Source organism: Bubalus kerabau, chromosome 19, assembly GCF_029407905.1.
Source record: "Bubalus kerabau isolate K-KA32 ecotype Philippines breed swamp buffalo chromosome 19, PCC_UOA_SB_1v2, whole genome shotgun sequence".
NCBI classification, from domain to species: Eukaryota; Metazoa; Chordata; class Mammalia; order Artiodactyla; family Bovidae; genus Bubalus; species Bubalus kerabau.
Window position 1 is genome coordinate 47290504 of NC_073642.1, and position 25684 is coordinate 47316187.

Sequence of the window (25684 nt, forward strand, 5' to 3'; positions counted from 1 at the left end):
TGATTCTATTTATAGGAAATATCCAGAATAGCTATATCTATAAAGACAGAAAGCAGTCCAGTGGTTGCCAGGGGCTGAGGAAGAACTAGGGAGGGACTGCTTAATGGATGCAGGACTTACTTTGAAGTAATAAAAGTTTCCTATAACTAGATATGGGGCTTCCCTGGTGGCTCAGAGGATAAAGCGTCTATATCATGAATGTATTAAATGCCACAGAATTGCACATTCTGAAATGGCTTATGGCTAATTTTATGCTATGTGAATTTAATCTCTATTATACATACATGTATAAAAAAGCATGGTCATCTTCTCCCAAGATTTCTGTAACTTCTGTTCTACCAGCAATTCCCACTTGCTGGTAGAATTAGTTAGGGTCATTGTATCAGGGATCTTAGTTATCTTTCTACCTTATAAGACAGGTTCTTAACCTTCAGTTCATCTTCAGGGAGTCAAGTTCAGTTCAGTTCAGTTCAGTCGCTCAGTCGTGTCCGACTCTTTGCGACCCCATGAATCGCAGCACACCAGGCCTCCCTCCCTGTCTATTACCAACTCCCGGAGTTCACTCAGACTCACATCCATCGAGTCAGTGATGCCATCCAGCCATCTCATCCTCTGTCGTCCCCGTCTCCTCCTGCCCCCAATCCCTCCCAGCATCAGAGTCTTTTCCAATGAGTCAACTCTTCGCATGAGGTAGCCAAAGTACTGGAGTTTCAGCTTTAGCATCATTCCTTCCAAAGAAATCCCAGGGCTGATCTCCTTCAGAATGGACTGGTTGGATCTCCTTGCAGTCCAAGGGACTCTCAAGAGTCTTCTCCAACACCACAGTTCAAAAGCATCAATTCTTCAGCACTCAGCCTTCTTCACAGTCCAACTCTCACATCCATACATGACCACAGGAAAAACCATAGCCTTGACTAGACGGACCTTGTTGGCAAAATAATGTCTCTGCTTTTGAATTTGCTATCTAGGTTGGTCATAACTTTCCTTCCAAGGAGTAAGCATCTTTTAATTTCATGGCTGCAGTCACCATCCACAGTGATTTTGGAGCCCCAAAAAACAAAGTCTGACACTGTTTCCACTGTTTCCCCATCTATTTCCCATGAAGTGATGGGACCGGATGCCATGATCTTTGTTTTCTGAATGTTGAGCTTTAAGCCAACTTTTTCACTTTCCACTTTCACTTTCATCAAGAGGCTTTTGAGTTCCTCTTCACTTTCTGCCATAAGGATGGTGTCATCTCCATATCCGAGGTTATTGATAAGGGAGCAGAGCAGCCAGGCACCCTGGTGGAGGTAGTGCAAGTGTCTTAGAAAGTGAGCTGTGCACACTCCCAACCCCAGAAACCAGGGGCGCAGGGCTCTCACTCAGGGACCCCCAAGGAATGCTTGGCTTTCAGGCAAGTATCTGGCTCCCAGGGTCCATCACCACAGCCTCCTGCTGACTCTTGGTGTCTGTCTGTAGGACAGTGGAAGCCTTTAGCCTCTCCTGAAAGGGCCCTCAGCATGGCCTTGAAGGCCTGACCAGTGAATTAAAGGGTTTCTTATCCCAGTTTTCCTGGGCTGTTAAGCTTGGGGTAGAAGGTGGGGGGCAGGCAGCAAGTGGGTCCCCAGGCATGGTATAGAGGCCAAAGCTGTGCCAGGAACATCCCGCTTGTCTGCCCCCAGCCTTCCTTCCATGAAGCCTCCTGTTTGCCTTTAGCCTGTGCTGTTGTGAGTTGTGGTGTGTTTCTTTGTGAGTTGTTTTTATTTAATTGTGTAACTGTTTTTCCTGTTACTGTGAATCCAAGGTGTTGTGTTTTTAATTTTTTTAAACAAATGTTACCATTTTTAAGATAATAAATTCCAAACAATCAAAAAAAAAAAAAAAGAAAAACTCTACATGAAATTTTGTGTCCATATGTAAAGGGAGAAGGTAAACTGAAGTCTGGTTACACAGAGGTCTCAGCCAGTCCCACAGGGGGTTGTGAAGCTGGAATGGTCTTCAGGTATACCCAAGGGTCCAGCATTGCTTATAAAGGAAGAGAGCTCAGGCTGCTTCGAGGAGAGGACAAAACCTGCCGAGAGCAATTTCGGGAGAAGGACTCAACAGTGAGCTGGTGAATGAGCATCTTGGTCCTTAAAGAGGGATCCAAGAGCGCGCAACAGCATCCACAACAATTGATACAGTTGTAGTAGGACGTTAGTACCGTCTGGGTGTGGAGTTTCCAGAAGCGATTTGCTACTCCTGCCTGGTGCTTCTTGATTCCAGATCATCACTGGAAATCTTGACTTGGGTGATACCTCCTCCAGGTGAAGTCGCCCAACAGCTTTCCTTCCAGCTCCCAGTTTCAGTGTGAGTCTCTGTTGGGGTTGCCTCACCCCTCCAGGTAGCCTTTTTGGGCTGAGCCCCTCTCCATTGACCCAGTCCAGCTCCCTTCCAGAGACTTTTCCAGCATGTACTAGAAGTAGTCTCAAAAAAAAATTTTTTTAACCCTGTTATCTAAATGTTACCAGAAAGAAAGATCAACTTCTCCAAACCAAATTCATTATCCTTGGCAGATGTGCTCTGTGTTTCGTGTGGCTTACATCCAGCAATTCTCTACCACTGGTCAAATCATTTTACTGTCTGAGAATCTGATTTGCAACTAATTCATCTTGAAGTGTTTGACCAGAACCTACACTGCTTAAAATTAGAAATGCTATGTGTATTTTACTGAGATTTTTTTCAGTGCCCATGGTGGGTGATTGCTAACATCTGCTTTGAAATCTTTCCAGACTAAAATCATTATAGCCTCACACTATGGCTTAGAACTTTGGATCTCAATTGCCTGTTCCCCTGTGTGTCAGAGCAGGCTGTGGGACTGCTTTGTGGGAGTATTTTCTACCCTGCTCGTAGTTTGTCCCTTACCCCACTGCTCTGCAGAGGTGGATTTCAGCTAGACTCTTTAATTTTCAAAGGATGTTAACTCTACTCTTAGCCTGTGACTGTCTTTTCTTTTAATTAGCAAAATATTCACCTTTGAAATTCTTGCCAGAAATTACAATTTTGAACTCTCTGCTCTCCAACACTTACCAAAAGTTTCAAGAACTATTTAGAAGGGCTGGCTTGAAAAGCCACACAAACATTCCTTTAGATATTTAAAATTTTTACCTTAGGATTACTTCAAACCATGTAAGTCTCATGCTTTTTACAGAGGTGTAGATCTGTGATTTGGCCAATACTGAGGAATTTTATAAGAAACTCACTTCTGAGGTTATGGGGGTTGTGGTTGGGAAACCATCCACTTCACGACTGTGCTTCTTCTGTTTGAGGTCTCTGGGGTGTAAGGAAAATATGTATTTCTTCTCATGACCTAGCTTATTGGTAGTTAGTGAAAGTCTGAACCTTGAAGCTAAGCATATCTTCCTTTTTACATTGAATTATTAAAAATTTCAAAGCCAAATTAGTGACTTATCTCTAGCAACATACCAAGATCGTAGGATATGCATTTTCCTCACCACCTGGCTTGTTTGTAGCTGGTGGAAAGAATGAATCTTGAAACTCAGTGTATCTTCTTCTTTATATTGAATTATCAAAGCCAAACTGTGTGACTCATCCATAGCAATTATCAAGATCTTCAGAATATGCATTTCTTGGTATTAATATTATAATTTTCTGCCCATTTCCTTGTCATAGGCTGCTTTGATTATTTTTATCCTTTTGTTTATATATAATTTACCTCAAAGCCATCATAGAACAATGCCTAGTTGTAAATAAAATGAAATAGCCATATCAACTTCAGGTTGACCTCTTACTTGCCTAACCACACATTCTGATTTTTTAGAGCACTTCTAATCAAGTCTAATTAAATAATTAGGCTACACATGGACATCACCAGATGGTCAATACTGAAATCAAACTGATTATATTCTTTGCAGCTGAAGATGGAGAAGCTCTATATAGTCAGCAAAAACAAGACCAGGAGCTGACTGTGGCTCAGATCATAAACTCCTTATTGCAAAATTCAAACTTAAATTGAAGAAAGTAAGGAAAACCACTAGGCCATTCAGGTATGACCTAAATCAAATCCCTTATGATTATACAGTGGAAGTGACAAATAGATTCAAGGGAATATATCTGATAGACAGAGTGCCTAAAGGACTATGGACAGAGGTTCATGACATTGTACAGGAGGCAGTGATCAAGACCATCCCCAAGAAAAAGAAATGCAAAAAAGCAAAATGGTTGTCTGAGAAGGCCGTACAAATAGCTGAGAAAAGAAGAGAAGCTAAAGGTGAAAGAGAAAAGGAAAGATATACCCATCTGAATGCAGAGTTCCAAAGAATAGCAAGGAGAGATAAGAAAGCCTTTCTCAGTGATCAACGCAAAGAAATAGAGGAAAACAACAGAATGGGAAAGACTAAAGATCTCTTCAAGAAAATTAGAGATACCAAGGGAACATTTCATGCAATGATAGGCATAATAAAGCACAGAAATGGTATGGACCTAACAGAGCAGAAGATATTAAGAAGAAGTGGCAAGAATACACAGAAGAACTATACAAAAAGATCTTCATTACTCAGATAACCATGATGGTGTGATCACTCACTTACAGCCAGACATCCTGGAGTGTGAAGTCAAATGGACCTTAGGAAGCATCACTATGAACAATGCTAGTAGAAGTGATGGAATTCCAGCTGAGTTATTTCAAATCCTAAAAAATGATGCTGTGAAAGTGCTGCACTCAATATGCCAGCAAATTTGGAAGACAACAGTGGCCACAGGAATGGAAAAGGTCAGTTTTCATTCCAATCCCAAAGAGGGGCAATGCCAAAGAATGTTCAAAACCATACAATTGTGCTCATTTCACATGCTAGCATGCTCAAAATTTTCCAAGCTAGGCTTCACCGGTATGTGAACTGAGAACATCCAGACATACAAGCTGGATTTAGAAAAGGCAGAGGAACCAAAGATCAAATAGCCAACATTCGTTGGATCACAGAAAAAGCAAGAGAGTTCCAGAAAAACATCTACTTCTGCTTCCTTGACTATGCTAAAGCCTTTGACTGTGTGGATCCCAACAAACTGGAAAATTCTTCAAGAGATGGGAATAACAGATCACCTTACCTACCTCCTGAGAAACCTGTATAAAGATCAAGAAGCAATAGTTAGAACTGAACATGGAACAACAGACTGGTTCAAAACTAGGAAAGGAGTGTGTCAAGGCTGTATATTGTCACCCTATTTAATTTACACACAGAGTACATGATGCTAAATGATAGGCTGGATGAATCACAAGCTGGAATTCAAGACTGCTGGGAGAAATATCAATAAACTCAGATATGTAGATGACACCACTCTTATGACAGAAAGCAAAGAGGAACTAAAGAGCTTCTTGATGAAAGTGAAAGAGGAGACTGAAAAAGCTGGCTTAAAACTCAACATTCAAAAAACTAAGATTGTGGCATCTGGTCCCTTCACTTCATGACTTATAGATGTGGAAACAATGGAAACAGTGAAAGATTTTATTTTCTTGGGTTCCAAAATCACCGTGGATCATGACTGTAGCCATGAAATTAGAAGATGCTTGCTCCTTGGAAGAAAAGTTATGACAAATCTAGAAAGCATATTAAAAAACAGAGACATTTACTTTGCCAACAAAGGTCCGTCTAGTCAAAGCTATGGTTTTTCCAGTAGTCATGTTTGGGTGTGAGATTTGGACCATAAAGAAGGCTGAGCATGGAAGAATTTATGTTTTTGAACTGTTTTGCTGGAGAAGACTCTTGAGAGTCCCTTGCACTGCAAGGAGATCAAGCCAGTCAAACCTAAAGGAAATCAACCCAGAATATTCACTGGAAGGATTGATGCTAAAGCTGAAGCTTCAATACTTTGGCCACCTGACGCGAAGAACTGACTCATTAGAAAAGACCCTGATGCTGGGAATGATTGAAGGCAGGAGGGGAAGGGGACGACAGAGGACAAGATGGTTGGATGGCATCACCAACTCGATGGATACGAGTCTGAGCAAGTTCTGGGAGATGGTGAAGGACAGGGAGGCCTGGTGTGCTGCAGTCCATGGGGTCACAAAGAGTCAGACACACCTGAGTGACTGAACACCAACAACAATAATTAATAATGATGATGATAACAACAACTGTTGGTTGAGAAATTCTACATGCTGGATTCTTGACATGTTAATATAGGTCCCATTTGATATTTACAGACACCTCGCAAGGCAGGTATCATGTCCCTATTCTACAGAAAAGGAAACCAAGACTCAGGAGGTTTAAAGTATTTGCTCAAAGCTAAGATTAGTAAGTGACAGATCCAGGACTGGGGTCTGTCTGACTTAGGACCCTAAGGCCCCTACTCTCGTCTCTGTGTCAGTCTGTCCACTTTGTGGGATGATGCTTTTCAAGTTGACTTTTATACATGCTGCAAGGTAAGGGTTGAAATTTGTGGTTTTTACATGTGGATGTCCAGTTTTTTCAACTGTCCAGCACAATTTTCTAAAAAGTCCTTTTTTTCACCCAGTTAGCTTAGTATCTTTGTCAAAATTCAGTTGACTATACTATGGGCTTCCCAGGTGGTGCCAGTGGTAAAGAACCCATCTGCCAATGCAGGATAGGTAAGAGACGCGGGTTTGATCCCTGGGTCAGGAAGATCCCCTGGAGGAGGGCATGGCAACTCACTCAGGTATTCTTGCCTGGAGAATCTCATGAACAGAGGAGCCTGGCGGGCTACAGTCCATGGAGTTGCAGAGAGTCGGACACGACTGAGGGACTCAGTGTGCGTACGTGTGTGGCTCTACTGGTTGGCCAAAAAATTCATTCTGGCTTTCCCACACTATCTTACAGAAAATCCTGAACGAACTTTTGGCCAATCAAATATTTCTAACTTTCTATTGATATACATGCCCCTTTTTATACCAATACCATACTGCCTTTATTACCATAATTTTATATTAAGTCTTAAAATCAGATATTATCAACACCACATCTTTGTTCCTCTTTTTCAAAATTATTTTGGCTATTCTAGGTCATTTGCATTTCCATATAAATTTAAGAATCCGCTTTTCAATTTCTAAAAAGGAGCAGCTTCCTGGAATTTTCACTGGGACTTGTTCAATGTGTTGATCAATTTGAGGAAGAACCGATATCTTAAACAATATTGAGAATTCCAATCCAAAAGCACAGTGTATAGATCTATCTCTACAGATCTCTGATTTTTCTCGGCAATGTACAGGTATTATAAACAGTTTGTTGAATTTCTCTTTGAGCATTTCATTTTCAGGCTATCAGAAACTGTATTTTTTGCTTCAATTTCCAATTGCTCATTGATAATACGGAGAAATATAATTCACCTTTTATATTGACTTTGTGTTGTTTCAACTCACTAAATTCACATAGCAGTTCAGTAATTGTTATGATTTCTTGGGATTTTCTATGTAGATAATTATGTTATTTGCTAATAAGATAGTTTTCCTTTTTCCTTTCCAAGATATATGACTCTCTTATTTATTTTTCTTCCCTTACTACTGGCTAGAACCACCAGGACAATGTTGACTATAAGTGATGAGAGCAGACGTCTCCACTTTGTTCCCAGCCTTTGAGGTAAAACATTCAGAATTTCACCACTAAGTATTGCATTAACTACAGCCTTTTGCTGATTCCCTATTTCAGGTTTGGATGTGCTCAGTCGCTCAGTCATGTCCGACCCTTTGCGACCCCATGGACTGTAACCCTCCAGGCTCCTGTTGTCCGTGGGATTATCCCAGCAAGAACACTGGAGTGAGTTGCCATTTCCTTCTCCAGGGGAATCTCCTTGACCCAGGGATTGAACCTCCGTCTCCTGCATTGGCAGGTGGATTCTTTACCGCTGTGCCACCTGTATATACATCTCCTTCCATTGCAAGCCTATATAAAGTTTCCATTATGAATAGATTTTGTACTTCATAAAATGCTTCCCCCCCCCGCCCCACGTTGTTTCAGATAATAATATGATTTTTCTTTTTGACCTTACTGATATGGTGAATTACATTGACTGATTTTCAGATGTTGAAGTAATCTTGTACTTCTTTGATAAATCTCCCTTCATTGACAGTCCTGATTTATTATTTTTATATATTACTGAATTTGATTTACCAGTATTTTGTTAAGGATTTTACATATATGTTTATGAGGGTTTTCGTTCAGTAGTTTTCTTGTAATGCTGTTGTCTAGTTCAGGGATCAGGGTAATACTGACTTAATAAAAAGGGTTGGAAAATATTCCTCTTCTATTTTCTGGAAGAGTTTGTGAAACCAGTAATTTTAAATGCATCTGTTTCTATTTATTTTACCCCTGACCCTCTAGCCTCACCTCAGGGCCTTTGTACATGATTCTTTGAAGTATTGCTTTGAACGAAAATTTCATTCCTATAATATCTTACTTTAAAGTTGTCTTTATTGAACTAAGAAGGCAAGGATTTACTACACACAGAAAGGTTCAAAGGCCCTTAAAATGTCACGTATATATGTGTCCCTGTGCTTCTTTCCAAGAATTATGGTGGCTCAGAAGATAAAGAATCTGCCTACAATGCAGGAGACCTCGGTTCAATATCTGGGTTGGGAAGATTCCCTGGAGGAGGGAGGGCATGGCAACCTACTCCAGTATTCTTGCCTGGAGATTCCCACGGATAGAGGAGCCTGGTGGGCTACAGTCCATGGGGTTGAAAAGAGTTGGACACGACTAAGCAACTAAGCACAACACAGCACATGAGAGAAAAATAGGCAAGAGTGTTTTACATCTTGGAAGAAACTAACATAAGGCCCATGTGTGACAGCCTCACGTGACAATGGCTACTTATCAGAGGGAAAGGACACCAAAATCTACTCCTTCAAGCAAACAAGGGTGTACAATGCCAAAGTTCCCTTCCCCTTTCTTCTCCTTGCTAACCTTCTCCTTGTTCCATCTACTCATGTTACCCTCCAGAGCCTTCTGCCTTGAAATCCAAAACCTTCCAGCGAGCCCAAACCCTTCAGGCCTGGAATAAACCTACGTTTGAACACAGTTTAAACACACAGGCTAGTTCTTTTGAGAATCCATATGTTTTTGCTGTTGTCTCCTAATTTGCCAGAAGCTAGACAAGTGACAGAGAGCCATCCAAGAAGACGGAAGAAGACAAGGCCTTGTGAAGGCCTGTGATTTTGCCCTCCTTTCCCTTCAGCCTTTTTCTCGTGAGGCCCAAGTCTTCCAGGGGCTCCTTCTGCATCACGAGAGAAAGGCTGAAGGGGAAGGAGGGCAAAATCACAGGTCTGCACAAGGCCTTGTCTGCACACCGCAGTTTAGGCCCCAGTCCTGGCTGACTCTCTCACTGCTCCCCAGGAAAGGCAATTCTGGAAGATCTGGTTATCATTCCATGTTCTTGCAGGAAACAGAGGGCACACTCAAACAAGGTTAATGGAGGGTTGAGTAAGCAAACTCTTTGCCAAGGTGTGGGCAGCAATGGGCTAGCCGTGGTGGGGCTCCATTACTGCCCCTGCTCTGAAGGGAAGAGCTGAACCTGGCTTCCGGAATCTGAACGGAGCAAGCTGTGTGAAGAGGCTCTCCTGACGAGAGCTGTAGCCGCATGGCATGGGGCCAGGGGATGACACACCCACCTCCATCTCCTGCTGGTGTTCCACACGGGCCAAACCCCAGGGAAGGCAGAAAGCCAGGGGGTGGGGGACCTGTGGTCGGTCCGCACAGGTGAGCCTTGTCGGGTCCTGAGCTGGAAGAGGGGGGTAAGGAGTGAACCCGGATGGACAACGGCAAGACAGTCAGGGATATCTGTATACCTCAGAGCCTTGCCTGACTTCTCAGCCCCTCATCACTGGGCTGATGGACTTCTCCACGCCCTTCTTGGCATCTAAGCCAGGGAAGGGAAAGCTCACCATCTCTGGAGGGGAACCGGAGGGCCTACCACTGGGTTCCGGCTCTTGCCTCAGCAGCTGGGCCACCAGCTGGGGGCAGGCAGAGAGAAGCCAGAGCCATGCTCATTCCCTCCCCTAAAAAGAAGAACCCTGGGAAAAGGCTCACTGGCCGTGAGCAAAGTTCAGCCCTACTCAGGCCTGTTAACATCCTCTGGCAGCCAAGGGCACTGGAAGGAGGCAGGAGTCAGGAAAATTCCAAGAAGCTTTTACTAAAAATAAATAGCTGCCTCTTACAAGATGCCCAGCCATTAATTAGCCATAGTACTTCTGTAAGAGGAGAGGCCCTTTGGCTACAGAATATGAATTTTTAAAACTAAGCTTCATCCAAAGTGGCAATTAAGGGCTTCACCCAATCATAATAAACCTTGGTCTTCCTTTCCTAAGCGAGCTCCGCATCTTGCTGCCAGAACAAACCCATCAGCTCATTCCTGGTTTCCTTCTTAAAACAGAGCAGAGCCACGACACTCCGCAGAGCGAAGGCTCACGGGCTGCCCTCGCCAGGTTCCCCGTGTCACCGGAGCAGTGCTGACATGGATGCAGCAGACCCCACGTGTCCTTCAGCTCAGGCCCATGGGACTCCTTCCACAGAGGCCGTGCCGCTTCAGGGGTTAAGGACACAGGCTTTGCAATCATCGTCTTGGTGTTGGCAGGAACTGAGCAAGAATCTATGCTCTTTTCCTTCACGGCATTTATCAGAGTTTGCAATTTTACATGTTAACAGGGACAAGCTTTTTTATCCTGTGTATATTCTCTGCCTCTTTCCCTTCCTGCACTCTGCCCCCTAAAGAAAATCCTGGCTTGTCCCCTGGGCATACTCCTTTCTCCTCCATCTCGGAGTCAGCGTGGGGAGCTGGGTGTGAAGCTGGAGAAAGAGGCACAGAGCGAAATGCTGGCAGGGCAGGGCAGGGGTGCAGTGGTGAGGCTGGCGGAGGAGAAGCAGCAGAGAGTTGGGCCTGTGAAGCAAAAGCAGGTGAGATGCAGGACTCCACTCTGCCAGGCCAGAAGGGAGCCCCCTTGTGGTCAGATCTAACCGTTTCTCAAATTAAACCAAATTTGGATTGTTGTAGAAGCCAAACAGAACAATCCACAGGCACTGTGGCCCTACCCGCCTGCCAGCATGTGACTTGTGGACAAGAAGATGTCCATCAGAAAGAAACAAGAATGAAGGGGAGGGGCATGGTAAAAAGCTGGTTTTAAAAAGTCCTAAGGGCCTCCCTTAGTGGTCCAGTGGTGAACCCACTGCCAATGCAGGGGACATGGGTTCAATCCCTGGTCCTGGAAGATTTCACATGCTATGAGGCAGCTGAGACCCTGTGCCACAGCTACTAATTCTGCAGTCTGGAGCATGGGAGCTGCAACTGCTGAGCCCACGTGCTCTAGAGCCTGTGCCCTGCAGCAAGAGAAGCCACCGCAATGAGAAGCCTGCACACCACAACTACAGAGTAGCTCCCAAGGGCCACAACTAGAGAAAGTTTGGAAGCAGCAGTGAAGACCCAGTGCAGCCAAAAGTAAATAAATAAATTTTTTTAAAAAGAAAATATTTAAGTTTTTAAAAAACAAAAACAACAAAAGTCCTAAATTGGGAGTTGAGAGGGAATGAGGAGGAGCAGCTGCCAGTAGTGAGGAAGAATTTGAGAGTGGCTGAAACTGAGAGAGGCGATTCTAAAGATGTTTTGCTGTGCATTAAGAATGGACTCCTGCAGCCACTATGGAAAACAGTATGGAGGTTCCTCAAAAAACTAAAACTTGAATTGACATATGATCTAGCAATCCAACTCCTGGACTTGTATATATATATATATGTATATAAACAAAACTATAATTTGAAAAGATGCATGTGGTCCTATGTTCATAGCAGGACTATTTATAATAGTCAAAACATGAAAACAACATTAATGCCCATCAACAGTTGCCGTTTGCAGCAACATGGACCTAGAGATTATCATACTCAGTGAAGTCAGTCAGAGAAAGACAAACACAATGTGATATCACATACGTGGAATTTAAAATGTGGTACAAATGAACTTATCTACAAACCAGAAACAGACTCACAGGCATAGAGAACATACCCACAGTTGCCAACAGAGAGAGACGGATTGGGAATTTGGGATGAGCAGATGCAAACTATTATTTAAAATTTTTTTTATTGAAAGGTAATTGCTTTACAGAATTTTGTTGTTTTCTGTCAAACCTCAACATGAATCAGCCATAGGTATACACATATCCCCTCCCTTTTGAACCTCCCTCCCATCTCCCTCCCCACCCCACTCCTCTAGGTTGATACAGAGCCCCTGTTGGAGTTTCCTGAGCCATACAGCAAAATCCCATTGGCTATCCATTTTACATATGGTAATTTAAGTTTCCATGTTACTCTTTCCATACATCTCACCCTCTCCTCCCCTTTCCCCATGTCCATAAGTCTACTCTCTATGTCTGTTTCTCTATTGCTGCCCTGTGAATAAATTCTTCAGTACCATTTTTCTAGATTCCATATATATGCGTTAGAATACGATATTTATCTTTCTCTTTCTGACATACTTCACTCTGTATGATAGGTTCTAGGTTCATTCACCTCATTAGGACTGACTCAAATGTGTTCCATTTTATGGCTGAATATATTCCATTGTATATATGTACCACAACTTCTTGATCCATTCATCTGTCGATGGACATCTAGGTTGCTTCCATGTTCTAGCTATCGTAAATAGTGCTGCAATGAACAATGGGACATGTGTGTCTTTTTCCATTTTGGTTTTCTCAGAGTATATGCCTAGGAGTGGGATTGCTGGGTCATATGGTGGTTTTATTCCTAGTTTTTTAAGGAATCTCCATACCATCTTCCATAGTGGCTGTATCAATTTACATTCCCACCAACAGTGCAAGAGTGTTCCCTTTTCCTACACACCCTCTCCAGCATTTATTGTCTATAGACTTTTTGATGATGGCCATTCTGACTGGTGTAAGGTGATATCTCATTGTAGTTTTGATTTGCATTTCTCTAATAATGAGTGATGTTGAGCATCTTTCATGTGTTTCTTAGCCATCTGTATGTCTTCTTTGGAGAAACGTCTATTTAGGTCTTTTTCCCACTTTTTGATGGGGTTGTTTGTTTTTCTGGTATTGAGTTGCATGAGCTGCTTGTATATTTTGGAAATTAATCCTTTGTCTGTTGTTTCATTTGCTATTATTTTCTCCCATTCTGAGGGTTGTCTTTTCACCTTGCTTCTAGTTTCCTTTGCTGTACAAAAGCTTTTAAGTTTAATCAGGTCCCACTTGCTTGCTTTTGTTTTTATTTCCATTACTCTAGGAGGTGGGTCATAGAAGTTCTTGCTTTGATTTATGTCATCAAATGTTCTGCCTATATTTTCCTCTAAGAGTTTTATAGTTTCTGGTCTTACATTTCAGTCTTTAATCCATTTTTAGTTTATCTTTGTGTACGGTGTTAGGAAGTAGTCTAATTTCATTCTGGACATGTAGCTGTCCAGTTTTCCCAGTACCATTTATTGAAGAGGCTGTCTTTGTCCCATTGTATATTCTTGCCTCCTTTGTCAAAAATAAGATACCCATAGGTGCATGGGTTTATTTCTGGGCTTTCTATCTTGTTCCATTGGTCTATGTTTCTGTTTTTGTGTCAGTACCATATTATCTTGATGACTGTAGCTTGGTAGTATAATCTGAAGTCAGGAATGTTGATTCCTCCAGCTCCATTCTTCTTTCTCAAGACTGCTTTGGCTATTTGGGGTCTTTTGTGTTTTCATATGAATTGTGAAATTTTTTGTTCTAGTTCTGTGAAAAATGCCATTGGTTATTTGATAGGGGTAGCATTGAATTTTAGATTGCATTTGGTAGTATAGTCATTTTCACAGTATTGATTCTTCCTACCCAGGAACATGGAATATCTCTCCATCTGTTTATGTCATCTTTTGATTTCTTTCATCAGTGTCTTATAATTTTCTGTCTACAGTTCTTTTGTCTCCTTAGGTAAGTTTATTCCTAGATATTTCATTCTTTTTGTTGCATTGAATTTGTTAAATTCATTTGTTGCATTTAATTCTTTTTGTTGTAATTCTTTTTGGTGAATGGGATTGATTTCTTAACTTCTCATTCTGAATTTTCATTGTTAGTATACAGAAATGTAAATGATTTCTGTGTATTGATTTTGTATCCTGCAACTTTGATAAATTCACTGAATAGCTCTAGTAATTTTCTGATACTATCTTTAGGGTTTTCTATGTACAGTATCATGTCATCTGCAAACAGTGAGAGCTTTATTTCTTCTTTTCTAACCTGGATTCCTTTTATTTCTTTTTCTTCTCTGATTGCTGTAGCTAGGACTTCCAGAACTATGTTGAATAATAGTGGTGAAACTGGACACCTTTGTCTTGTTCCTGATCTTAGAGGGAATGCTTTCAGTTTTTCACCACTGAGAATAATGTTTGCTGTAGGCTTATCATATATGGCCTTTACTATGTTGAGGTAGGTTCTTTCTATGCCCATTTTTTGAAGAGTTTTAATCATAAATGGGTGCTGAAATTTGTTGAAGGCTTTTTCTGAATCTATTGAGATAATCATATGGTTTTTATCTTTCAATTTGTTAATATGCTGTATCACATTGATTGATTTCTGTATATTGAAGAATCCTTGCATCCCTGGAATAAACCCAACTTGATCATGGTGTATGAGCTTTTTGATGTGTTGCTGAATTCTGTTTGCTAACATTTTGTTGAGGATTTTTGCATCTATGTTCATCAGTGATATCGGCCTGTAGTTTTCTTTTTTTGTGTTGTCATTGTCTGGCTTTGATATCAGGGTGATGGTGGCCTTGTAGAATGAGTTTGGAAGTGTTCCTTCCTCTGCAATTTTTTGAAAGAGTTTCAGGATAGGCATTAGCTCTTCTTTAAATGTTTTATAGGATTCTCCTGTGAAGCCATCTGGTCCTGGGCTTTTGTTTTTTGGGAGATTTTTTTATCACAACTTCAATTTCAGTGCTTGTAATTGGGTTGTTCATAATTTCTATTTCTTCCTGGTTCAGTCTTGGAAGATTGAACTTTTCTAAGAATCTGTCCATTTCTTCCAGGTTATCCATTTTATTGCCATATAGTTGTTCATAATAGTCTCTTATAATCCTTTGCATTTCTGCATTGTCAGTTGTAACCTCTCCTTTTTCATTTCTAATTTTGTTGATTTGATTCTTCTTTTTTTTTTCTTGATGAGTCTGGCTAAAGGTTTGTCAATTTTGTTTATCTTCTCAAAGAACCAGCTTTTAGTTTCATTAATCTTTACTACTGTTTCTTCCATTTCTTTTTCATTTATTTCTGCTTGGATTTTTATGATTTCTTTACTTCTACTAACTTTGTGGTTTTTTTGTTCTCCTTCTTCCAGTTGTTTTAGGTGGAAAGTTAGGTTGTCTATTCGATGTTTTTCTTGTTTCTTGAGGTAGGATTGCATTGCTATAAACTTCCTTCTTAGAACTGCTTTTGCTACAGCCCATAGGTATTGAGTTGCCGTGCTTTCATTGTCATTTGTTTCTAGAAATTTTTTGATTTCCCTTTTGATTTCTTCAGTAACTTTTTGGTTATTTAGACACATGTTTAATCTCCATGTGTTTGTGTTTCTTAGTTTTTTTTTTTTTCTTGTAATTGATATCTAGTCTTATAGTGTTGTGGTCGGAGAAGATGCTTGATAACGATTTCAATTTTCTTAAATTTACTGAGGTTTGACTTGTGACCCAAGATATGGTCTATCCTGGAGAATGTTCCATGTGCACTTGAGAAGAAGGTACACTCTTTTGCATTTGGATGGAATGTCCTGAAGATATAAATGTGATCCATCTCATCTAATGTATCATTTAAGACTTGTGTTTCCTTATTAGTTTTCTGATTTGATGATCTGTCTATTGGTGTGAGTGGGGTGTTCAAGTCTACTATTATTGCGTTACTGTCAATTTCTCCTTTTATGTCTGTTAATGTTTGTCTTTGGAGAAGGCAATGGCAACCCACTCTAGTACTCTTGCCTGGAAAATCCCATGGATGGAGGAGCCTGATAGGCTGCAGTCCATGGGGTCATGAAGAGTCAGACACAACTGAGCGACTTCACTTTCACTTTTCACTTTCATGCATTGGAGAAGGAAATGGCAACCCACTCCAGTGTTCTTGCCTGGAGAATCCCAGGGATGGCCGAGCCTGGTGGACTGCCATCTGTGGGGTCACACAGGGTTGGACATGACTGAAGTGACTTAGCTGTAGCAACTGCAGTGTTTGTCTTATGTATTGAGGTGCTCCTGTGTTGGGTGCATAGATATTTACAATTGTTATATCTTTCTCTTGAATTGATCCCTAGATCATTATATAGTGTTCTTCCTTATCTCTTGTAGTCTTCTTTATTTTAAGATTTTGTCTGATATCAGGATTGCTACTCCAGCTTTCTTTTGCTTCCCATTTGCATGGAATATATTTGTCCATCCTCACTTTCAGTTTATATGCGTCTTTAGGTCTGAAGCGGGTTTCTTGTAGACTGCATATATATGGGTCTTGTTTTTGTATCCATTCAGCTAGTCTGTGTCTTTTCCTTGGCGCATTTAGTCCATTTACATTTAAGGTAATTATTGATATATATGTTCCTATTGCCATTTTCTTAATTATTTGGGGTTGATTTTGTAGATCTTTTTTCTTTTCTTGTATTTCTTGACTATATAAGTCCCTTTAACATTTGTTGTGAAGCTGGTTTGGTGATACTGAATTCTCTTAACTTCTGCTTGTCTGAGAAGCTTTTTATTTCTCCATCAATTTTGAATGTGATCCTTGCTGGGTACAGCAATCTTGGTTGTAGATTTTTCCCTTTCAGTACTTTAAATATATCCTGCCATTGCCTTCTGGCCTGCAGAGTTTCTGCTGAAAGATCAGTTGTTAAGCATATGGGGTTTCCATTGTATGTTACTTGTTGCTTCTCCCTTGCTGCTTTTAATATTCGCTCTTTGTGTTTAGTCTTTGTTAGTTTGATTAGTATGTGTCTTGGCATGTTTCTCCTTGGGTTTTATCCTGTATGGGACTCTTTGTACCTCTTGGACTTTATTGACCATTTCCTTTTCCATTTGGGGGAAAATTTCAACTATAATCTCTTCAAAATTTTTCTCATACCCTTTCTTTTTCTCTTCTTCTTCTGGGAACCCTATAATTCGAACATTGGTGCATTTGATATTGTCCCAGAGGTCTCTGAGACTATCCTCAGTTCTTCTCATCCTTTTACTTTATTCTGCTCTTCAGAAGTTATTTCCACCATTTTATCTTCCAGCTCATTGATTCGTTCTTCTGCTTCAGATATTCTGGTACTGATTCCTTCTAGAGTATTTTTAATTTCAGTAATTGTGTTGTTTGCCTCTGCGTGTTTATTCTTTAATTCTTTTAGGTCTTTGTTAATTGATTCTTGCATTTTCTCCATTTTGCTTTCAAGGTTTTTGATCATCTTTACTATCATTATTCTGAATTCTTTTTCAGGTAGCTTGCCTATTTCCTCTTCATTTATTTGGACTTCTGTGTTTCTGGTTTGGTCCTTCATTTGTGTAGTATTTCTCTGTCTTTTCATTATTATTTTTTTATAGTTTATTGTGTTTGAGGTCTCCTTTTCCCAGCCTTCAAGGTTGAATTCTTTCTTCTTTTTGGTTTCTGCTCTCCTAAGTTTGGTTCCTGGTGGCTCAGATGGTAAAGCATCTGTCTACAATGCGGGAGACCCAGGTTCAATCCCTGGGTCAGGAAGATCCCCTGGAGAAGGAAATGGCAATCCACTCCAGTACTATTACCTGGAAAATCCCATGGACAGAGGAGCCTGGTAGGCTACAGTCCATGGGGTCACAAAGAGTTGGACATGACTGAGCAACTTTACTTTCAAGGTTGGTCCAGTGGTTTGTTTAAGCTTCGTATAGGGTGGGATTTGTGCTGAGTTTTTGTTGTTGTTTGTTTATTTGTTTTTCCTCTGATGGGCAAGGATGAGTGAGGTGGTAATCCTGTCTGCTGGTATTTGGGTTTGTATTTTTGTTTTGTTTGTTGTTTAGATGAGGCATCCTGCACAGGGTGCTACTGGTGGTTGGGTGATGCTGGGCCTTGTATTCAGGTGGTTTCCTTTGTGTGAGTTCTCACTATTTGATACTCTCTAGGGTTAGTTCTCTGGGAGTCTAGGGTCTTGGAGTCAGTACTCCCACTCCAAAGGCTCAGGGCTTGACCTCTGGTTAGGAAGGAAGATTCCACAAGTGGTTTGTTATGGTATTAAGTGAGATTAAAACAAATACCCCAAAACAATAAACCAAAGATGAATCTCAGACAAATGACAGTTACAAAATCAAGCAAATAATAATTAAAATAATGGAATATACACATATACATATATACCCATAAGCAAAGTCTAAACAGTTCAACAAAAATAAAGTACAATAGATTGATCTGGCGAACAAAGGAAATCAAAAATTTTATTTACCAGTTAAGAGCAAAACTAACTAAAGCACAAACTGGAAAACAAAACTAAAGCAAGGTGCCAAGTGGGGAATAAAGCAATGAAAACAAAACTAACACACATGTTGAGAGGAATGGAAAGAAAGAAAGAATAGATATGCAAAGTCAAACAGAGGTAGATGAAGAAGATTTATATGCATTAAAGATTAACTGCAAGGGGAAAAGAACAGTAGGAAAGGCAAAGGAATAAATGTAGAAAAAAATATAATAAGTTTAAAAAATTAAAATTAGGTCAGAGCAAAAAGAGAGTGGTGGGGAGCGGCAGTGACAGCAGCAGGGCCAAGGCACGCATGGGCGGTGGCGTCACCATGTCACACTGCCACAGCCATGGCGGGGCCGGTGCCGCTGCGCCGCCAAATGGGAGGTGCCGAATGGGAGGAGCCGCCAGAGCAGCGCAGCCTAGCCCAAGACCCGTACCTGCGCATCGACCTGGAGCTGCTGCAGTGCCTCAATGAGAGCTGCGAGGGCAGGGGCCTCCTCGCCCTCAAGCCGCGGGAGGAGCGGACAGAGGGCTCCAAGTTTGTTGACAATGATGCAGATGAACAGCTTCTGTTTAATATTCCATTTACAGGCAATGTCAAGCTCAAAGGCATCATTATAATGGGAGAAGATGATGACTCACACCCCTCTGAGACGAGACTGTATAAGAACATTCCACAGATGTCCTTTGATGATACAGACAGGGAGCTAGATCAGACCTTTAGTCTGAACCCAGATCTTACAGGGGAAAACAAAATGTCTCGTTTTCCAAATGTCTATCCTCTCTCAATTCATATTTCAAAAAAACTCTGGAGCCGATACCACAAAGGTCTTTTATATTGGCCTGAGAGGAGAATGGACTGAGCTTCGCTGACATGAGGTGACCATCTGCGATTATGAAGCATCAGCCAATCCAGCCAACCACAGGGTCTATCAGGTTGCCCCACAGACACTCTTTATTTCCTAAAGGCTGGCCAAGACTCCCACAGAGGTGTTGTGTTGGTGAAAAGTATGACATCGTGCTGGGAAGGACAAAGAGAGATGGGGCTCCAAAGAGAGTTGGCTGCCACAGCCTCTTTCAAGCTTTGTCTTTGGGGCTTGCTGCAGAAACCTGGCCTATGGAAGACACCACACCCCCAGGAAGGGTTGTGTGGGTGCCAAGGGACAATTGTGGTTCTCTGGGTCTTGGGCTGGTCAGTATCTGGAAGCCATGGCTAATGCCTGCCTTCCCAGATCATGCCTGACACCCCCAGTGTCTTGTTGCTTTGTGGCAGGATTATTGTGTGACTTGTTTTTAAAATGGAAACTATTCCTGGGCTGCAGTAAACTTTCTGAAGCCTCGGCATTGTGTTTGCCTTAACCATCAGGAGGGTCTCCAACTAGAAATACTTGTCCCTGCTTGCTCCTTCTCCCTGTCATCGTTCAGCATTCTTGTCAAATTGCCCAGCTTGGAGTGGTCTGTCATGCACCAGTGTCCCATGTTATAGCCTGAAGGGCAGGAATCTCCTGATGTTGGTTTATAGCTTGAGAGGGTCTTTTTTTCCCTCTTGCCCAGGTAAGCAGTCTAAGGAGAGCATGGGCATTGTTTCTGTGTTTGTGGGTATCCTGGTTAGGGTAAGATGGGACTTTGATATACTTCTCTTTGGGACATCCTTAATGTTTATCAGCTTCTAACTAGTGTTGTAAGCCCATTGGCAGAATTTGGAGATCTCAGTTCTTCTGTTCATGGCTTTTTATTTACCGTGACTAATAAACTTCCTAATAAATCCTTGCCAGACTTAAAAAAAATTAAAATTATAAAAAAGAGAAAAGAAAAAAAAAAAAGGAAGAAGAAAGAAAAAGGAAAACTCCATAGAACTGCAAAAGCCCAACATAGAGGTAGAGGTTTATAGCAAAATAAAAAGTGTGACTTAATATATATATATATATACATATACACCCATAAGCAAAATAAAAACAGTCCAACAAAAATAAAGTACAACAGATTGACCTGGCAAACAAGGGAAACCAACAATCATATCTGCCAATTAAGAACAAAACTAACTAAAGCACAAACTGGAAAACACAACTAAAGCAAGGTGCCAACTGGGGAATAAAACTATGAAAATAAAACTAACACATATGTTGAGTGGCAAGGAAAGAAAGAAAAGAAAAAAAGAATAGACATGCAAAGTTAAACAGAGGTAGATAAAGAAGATTTACATACATTAAAGACTAACTTGAAGGGGAAAAAAGAACAGTAGGAAAAGCAAACAAGGAATAAATGTATAAAAAACAATAACAGGTTTAAAAAACTAAAAATTAAAACCAGAGAATTTTTTTTTTTAAAAAGGAAAACTCCAAAGAAACGCAAAAAGCCCAATGGAGAAGCAGAGATTTATAACAACAATAAAAATGTGACTGAGGAGGAAAAAAAAAATTCAAAAGCTTAATTAGATTTCATAGTGCCAATAAAATCAACAACTACAACAGAGAGGGGAAAAAAATGACGAACAAATCAAACCATAAGAATAATGTTTTTCTTGAGTCACTGCCGTCAGAGTCCTTTCCCTCGCTGGGAGTCACAGTCCATCTCACCTCCCTAGGATGCCCTCCAACACTGTGCTGATCTCTGGACCTGCTGTGGGGGCAGCTCAGATTCTAATCTGGTCTTGCTCCTGTGTGTTCTTGCCTCCATTGTCCACAGCTCTCAGAACTAGTGCATTTTCTTTTGTGGGAGCTCTCAATGTCCTTTTATATATTCCATAGACACAGAGTCTGCCTAGTTGATCTTGTGGATTTAATCTGCAGCTTGTACAGCTGGTGGGAAGGTTTTGGGTCTTCTTCCTTAGTCACACTGCCCCTGGGTTTCACTTGTGGTTTTATTCCCACCTCTGCACATGGATCGTCCACTGGGGTTTGCTCCTGAGGCTGCCCTGGAGGACTTAGGTTTGCCCCTGTGAGGGCCACATGTGGAGGTGGTGCAGGTGCTTGGGTCGCAGGGGTTCTCGCAGCACCAAGTACTCAGGGGAGTTGGCAGCTAGGGCAGCAGGAAATATAGTGCTCTAGAGGGGTATGGCAACCAGCATTGGCCAATATGCTCCAGTATTCTAGCCTGGAGAACCCCCTTTCCTGACAGAGAAGCCTGGCAGGCCACAGTCTACAGGGTCGCAAAGAGTCAGACACGACCAAAGTGATCCTTCACACATAGATGCAAGACTATTTTTGCCTGTTGCAGCTCTGCCCTGGTAAGAGTTGAGCGTGAAGGTGGCTCAGCTGCTTGGCTTGGAGGGACCCTGGCAACGCCAAGTGTGCAGGGACATGGACTGCCTCCACCGCAGGAGTTATGGCCCTATCAGAGTCTTTTCTCGAGCCTCTTGTAGCTGGTGTTCAGAAGGCCTCTTTGGCTAGTCTTTCTCTGTAGCTTCACCAGTTCAGACACTTAGAGGGCTCCCTTGCCTGGGGCCCTTCTCTGTTGTTCAGCGCATCAGGCACATAGAGGGGCCCCCCTGGCTGGGGTCCTACACTGTAGATCAGCAAATCAGTCACTTAAAGGGGCACCCTGAGTGGGGTCCTACTCTGTAGTTGGGCTCATCAGTCACTTAAAAGAGCACTCTGAGTGGGGTTCTACTCTGTAGTTCAGTGCATCACATGTTGGATGGGCCAGTGTCTCTATTGTTCAGCTGCCAATGCTGGCATGTGGGGAGAGAGAGAAAGGCTATGGTGATGGTTCCACCCGCTATGTGTAACTTAACAGTATTGCCTTGCTTCCATGGCTGCCTGGCTTTCCTCCACCGGCATTTCCCACCACGATCTCCTCCCTCAGTTCAGTTCAGTTCAGTCGCTCAGTCGTGTCCGACTCTTTGAGACCCCATGAATCGCAGCACGCCAGGCCTCCCTGTCCATCATCAACTCTCGGAGTTTACCCAAACTCATGTCCATTGAGTCGGTTTCACCATCCAGCCATCTCATCCTCTGTCGTCCCCGTCTCCTCCTGCCCCCAACCCCTCCCAGCATCAGGGTCTTTTCCAATGAGTCAATTCTTTGCATGAGGTGGCCAAAGTATTGGAGTTTCAGCTTTAGCATCAGTCCTTCCAAAAAACACCCAGGACTGATCAGATCTCCTTGCAGTCCAAGGGACTCTCAAGAGTCTTCTCCAACACCACGGTTCAAAAGCAACAATTCTTCAGCACTCAGCTTTCTTCACAGTCCAACTCTCACATTCATACATGACCACTGGAAAAACCATAGCCTTGACTAGACGGACCTTTGTTGGCAAAGTAACGTCTCTGCTTTTCAATATGCTATCTAGGTTGGTCATAACTTTCCTTCCAAGGAGTAAGCGTCTTTTAATTTCATGGCTGCAATCACCATCTGCAGTGATTTTGGAGCCCTCCAAAATAAGTCTGACACTGTTTCCACTGTTTCCCCATCTATTTGCCATGAAGTGATGGGACCAGATGCCATTATCTTCATTTTCTGAATGTTGAGCTTTAAGCCAACTTTTTCACTCCCCACTTTCACTTTCATAAAGAGGCTTTTTAGATCCTCTTCACTTTCTGCCATAAGGGTGGTGTCATCAGCATATCTGAGGTTATTGATATTTCTCCCGGCAATCTTGATTCCAGCTTGTGCTTCTCCATCCCAGCGTTTCTCATGATGTACTCTGCATAGAAGTTAAATAAGCAGGGTGACAATATACAGCCTTGACATACTCCTTTTCCTATTTGGAACCAGTCTGTTGTTCCATGTCCAGTTCTAACTGTTGCTTCCTGACCTGCATACAGGTTTCTCAAGAGGCAGGTCAGGTGGTCTGGTATTCCCAGCTCTTTCAGAATTTTCCACAGTTTATTGTGATCCATACAGTCAAAGGCTTTGGGATAGTCAATAAAGCAAAAGTAGATGTTTTTCTGGAACTCTCTTGTTTTTTCCATGATCCAGCAGATGTTGGCAATTTGATCTCTGGTTCCTCTGCCTTTTCTAAAACCAGCTTGAACATCTGGAAGTTCATGGTTCACGTATTGCTGAAGCCTGGCTTGGAGAATTTTGAGCATTACTAGTGTGTGAGATGAGTGCAATTGTGCGGTAGTTTGAGCATTCTTTGGCATTGCCTTTCTTTGGGATTGGAATGAAAACTGACCTTTTCCAGTCCTGTGGCCACTGCTGAGTTTTCCAAATTTGCTGGCATATTGAGTGCAACAGTTTCACAGCATCATCATTCAGGATTTGGAATAGCTCAACTGGAATTCCATCAGCTCCACTAGCTTTGTTCATAGCGATGCTTTCTAAGGCTCACTTGACTTCACATTTCAGGATGTCTGGCTCTAGGTGAGTGATCACACCATCGTGATTATCTGGGTCCCGAAGATCTTTTTTTACAGTTTTTCTGTGTACTCTTGCCTCCTCTTCTTAATATCGTCTGCTTCTGTTAAGTCCATACCATTTCTGTCCTTTATCGAGCCCATCTTTGCATGAAATGTTCCCTTGGTATTTCTAATGTTCTTGAAGAGATCTCTAGTCTTTCCCATTCTGTTGTTTTCCTCTATTTCTTTGTGTTGATCACTGAGAAAGGCTTTCTTATCTCTCCTTGCTATTCTTTGGAACTCTGCATTCAGATGCTTATATCTTTCCTTTTCTCCTTTGCTTTTCACTTCTCTTCTTTTCACAGCTATTTTGTAAGACCTCCTCAGACAGCCATTTTGCTTTTTTGCATTTCTTTTCCATGGGAATGGTCTTGATCTCTGTCTCCTGTACAATGTCACAAACTTCCATCCATAGTTCATCAGGCACTTTGTCTATGAGATCTAGTCCCTTAAATCTATTTGTCACTTCCACTGTATAATCATAAGGGATTTGATTTAGGTCATACCTGAATGGTCTAGTGGTTTTCCCTACTTTCTTCAATTTAAGTCTGAAATTGGCAATAAGGAGTTCATGATCTGAGTTATAGTCAGCTCCCAGTCTTCTTTTTGCTGACTGTATAGAGCTTCTCCATCTTTGGCTGCAAAGAATATAATCAATCTGATTTCAGTGTTGACCATCTGGTGATGTGCATGTAGAGTCTTCTCTTGTGTTGTTGGAAGAGGGTGTTTGCTATGACCAGTGCGTTCTCTTGGCAAAAGTCTATTAGCCTTTGCCCTGCTTCATTCCATACTCCAAGGCCAAATTTGCCTGTTACTCCAGGTGTTTCTTGACTTCCTACTTGTGCATTCCAGTCCCCTATAATGAACAGGACATCTTTTTTGGGGTGTTAGTTCTAAAAGGTCTTATAGGTTTTCATAGAACCGTTCAACTTCAGCTTCTTCAGTGTTACTGGTCGGGGCATAGGCTTGGATTACTGTGATATTGAATGGTTTGCCTTGGAAATGAACAGAGATCATTCTGTCATTTTTGAGATTGCATCCAAGTACTGCATTTTAGACTCTTTTGTTGACCATAATGGCTACTCCATTTCTTCTAAGGGATTCCTGTCCACAGTAGTAGATACAATGGTCATCTGAGTTAAATTCACCCATTCCAGTCCATTTTAGTTCACTGATTCCTAGAATGTCAACATTCTCCTCCCTCCCATCCCCTCAATCTGTCTCTCCGCAGTCAACAGCAGCCCTCGCCCTGGGATTGCTCCACAATCCCTAAACTCCAGCTCCCAGATGCTGCGCCTTCTAGGAGACCCGTATTCCTGTTCAGGGTATGTATGGCTGTGGCAAGGCCTGTCTGATACTCATTCCATTTAGGCTGCCACAGATCAGCTGTTTCCCTCTCAGCCTTAGATGTTTCTCCTCTGACTCAGACAATTGCCCCACTGTGGGGATCGGACCCCTGCTTCAGTTCCCCCACCCGTGAAGGGCAGGCCCAGTCCTACTAACACTCCTGTTTATCCCCCTAGCTTCTTCACCCTACTGAGTTTTGCATGGTTCTACATATTCTTTTCCACTGGTCAGGAACACTTGTCCACGCTCAGCTGGTGTTTTGCACGCAGTTCTGTGTCTGAAGGTGTATTCCCAATGTATCTGTGGAGAGAGAAGTACCCCACATCCAGCTACTCCTCCGCCATCTTGTTCCTCCAAACTATTATACATATATATATATATATATAAATGTGTATTAGTTTCTGAATTGCCAGAAACTAATACACATTGTAAATCAACTCTACATCAATAAAGTAAATTAAAAAGAGAAAACGTGTGAAATCTTGGGCTAGTCATCTAGATAAGTATAGGTTGCCTATAAAATGGGACTCAATAATATATATTTTTTAATGTCTTGGAGTTTTGAATTTCAAATATGATAAAATTATTTGAATCTTTTAAAAAGA

At 41.8% G+C, this 25684-nt stretch overlaps 1 long non-coding RNA gene and 1 pseudogene across 1 annotated transcript; both read left to right on the top strand.

Moving 5' to 3' along the window:
• The first annotated feature begins 9475 nt into the window (after positions 1-9475).
• Positions 9476-10559, top strand: LOC129633755 (uncharacterized). The gene is made up of 2 exons (XR_008705261.1): positions 9476-9686; positions 10360-10559. It is a non-coding gene; the product is annotated as an uncharacterized LOC129633755 (long non-coding RNA).
• Positions 10560-18738: 8179 nt separating this feature from the next.
• LOC129633931 (PITH domain-containing protein 1-like) lies at positions 18739-19357 on the top strand (annotated as a pseudogene).
• Positions 19358-25684: the final 6327 nt, after the last annotated feature.